This window comes from Peromyscus californicus, unplaced genomic scaffold (genome assembly GCF_007827085.1).
Source record: "Peromyscus californicus insignis strain IS unplaced genomic scaffold, ASM782708v3 Scaffold_13__1_contigs__length_99412109, whole genome shotgun sequence".
Lineage (NCBI taxonomy): Eukaryota > Metazoa > Chordata > Mammalia > Rodentia > Cricetidae > Peromyscus > Peromyscus californicus.
The window spans coordinates 62,776,641-62,778,965 of record NW_026294424.1 but is presented as its reverse complement, the minus strand read 5'-3'; the positions used below and the strand labels follow the sequence as shown (position 1 = coordinate 62,778,965).

General features: G+C 38.8%; 1 non-coding gene across 1 annotated transcript; it reads right to left on the bottom strand.

Annotated features, from left to right (window-relative positions):
* Nucleotides 1-550: 550 nt before the first annotated feature.
* On the bottom strand, nucleotides 551-633 carry Trnal-uaa (transfer RNA leucine (anticodon UAA)). The gene has a single exon. It is a non-coding gene; the product is annotated as a tRNA-Leu (tRNA).
* Between the last annotated feature and the right edge of the window lie 1,692 nt (nucleotides 634-2,325).

Below are 2,325 nucleotides of genomic sequence, written 5' to 3'. Positions count from 1 at the left end.
CTTGGTTAGTTCCCGAGGGCACTGATCATATCATGTCCAGAAGATGTGTTCCACCCAGTCTTCTTCAACCTCTGCCTCTTAAAAACTTTCTTTTCCTGTCTCCTAAGATAGTCCCTGAAGCTCAGGGGAGGGTGTGTGCGTGTGTGTGTGTGTGTGTGTGTGTGTGTGTGTGTGTGTGTGTGTGTGTGCATGTGTGTGACATAGATGCCCCATTTAAGGATGAACACTCCACAGATACTAGTTCTCTGTTTTGGCCAGTTGTAAATCACTTTTGACTGCCATATTCTGCACAAAGATGCTTCTCTGATGATGAGTGAGAGCTGAACTAATCTATGGGTAGAAGGATACATATTTAAAAGTCATTTAGATAATATGTCAGTTTAGCAAATTAACGGTAGTCGTTTCACTCCTAGAGCTCATGAGTTCCCCAGCCACAATTTTTTGGTTAGTTTTCCAGTATCTGGTATAAGTTTCCTCCTGTGGCACCAGATTTAAATACATTCATAAAAACGGTTTTTTATAGTATTTTTATTTTTTTTTAAAGCACATTTACCAGAAGTGGGGTTCGAACCCACGCGGATATAAATCCATTGGATCTTAAGTCCAACGCCTTAACCACTCGGCCATTCTGGTACTTGAGGGAATGGTACTTTATTTATCAGCAACTGGGACGTATTTTTATTTTATAATTAACTTAATTTCACATATCAGCCACGGATTCCTCCGTCCTCCTTCCTCCCACCCTGCAGGCCTCCCCTCCCAGTCCACCCGGACTCCCACCTCCTCCAAGGCAAGGTCTCCCCTGGGGAATTAGCCCAACCTGGCAGACTCAGCCAAGGCTGGAGAGATGGCTCAGCCATGAAAAGCTAGGCTCACAACCAAAAATATAAAAAACTGTTTTTCACTCCCACAATATTGTGTTACTCTTGATCACATTGACATAGCTTGCCAGGATAGTGTCATGAATCTTTGACCCCATAGAGGTGTGCAAACATATGCGATATTCCAAGCAGCTACAATTTGCTATTCATTCAGAAATCTCTTATTGATTGGGCTCAGTAACTGCTTTTAATTCTTTTCTGTCGTAGAGTGTTAAGAGCTGGGTAATTTTAAATGGTCGGGAAAGTGCATATTTTGAGAAAAGGGCTTGAATGGTTGGGGCAAATTCAACACCTGTAAAGATCTCAGTTCAGTACTTCCAAATTTAAATGAATACACCTCTCAAGAGAGAATGAAAGTGAAATAATCATGTTTAGCAAAAACTAAATCTAAAAGTCTTTCTTACGGGTTGATGTCAAAGTGAGCATCACTCTGTGTCTTTGGAATTTCTGTGGAATCTGAATGGCATGGCAAGGTGAATGGAGCATTTAAACACTTTCAAAGGACAGCTGTACCAATCAGATGCTGCTACCCAACTCTAGAGGCTCCTTTCTTATGCCTTGTCGGATTTCAAAACATGACTGAGATTACAGAGCCCTAGTGATTTAAACCGGTTTTTCTGTGACATGCAAGGGAGGGAAGTCATTTATTTTATTTTATTTTTTAACAGACCTGCTCAGGGGTGGGAAGTCTCTCGGAGTTTTAATTTTCTTCTCTTCATTTACATAAAGCCCTCATCTGCCTGCAGACTTGTCAACTTCCAAGGAGCAGCAGAAATAGAAGGATGATAAAAGCAGCTTTGTATTCTAAAGAAAAGCCATGGAAATACCTTCTGTGGTTAATGCATTTTACTTTCCCCATTGAACCCTGCATTTTTTTATGATCTTGTGATAGCAATTTAAAATACATATCAAACATAAAATATAAAATATTCTGCTTTTCCAATGAAGCAGTTGGTAACGTCTAAAGAGAATGACAATTTTAACAAAATACAGTGCTCAGGAAAGTAATAAAAGTCATAACAACTTGATAAAAGTGAAAAACATGAATGACTCACCCACGACCGGACCCCGAAATTAACTTCCTTTACCAGAAGACAGATTCATAAGAGAAAAAGCACACATTTATTTAATTGAAGTTTGACAGGATGCATGAGCTTTGATAAATAAAGATCAAAGAAGTAGGAGAATACCTATGCTATTCTGAACAATAGTGCCAACAGTGTTAACATATTGTTGCAGGACAAAAAATGCAATGTTATGGTAATAAACTTGGATAGGTAAAGTTTATGAAGGTCTACTTGCTCAGAGTCTTCAGGTGTGTCTGTGTGATATTGCTTAACTCTGCTTAAAAGGAAAAATTCTCTAGAACTAAGGTCTTTTGAGAATTCTATTGGGTTTTTTTTTTTTGTTTGTTTGTTTTGTTTTTTTTCGAGACAGGGTTTCT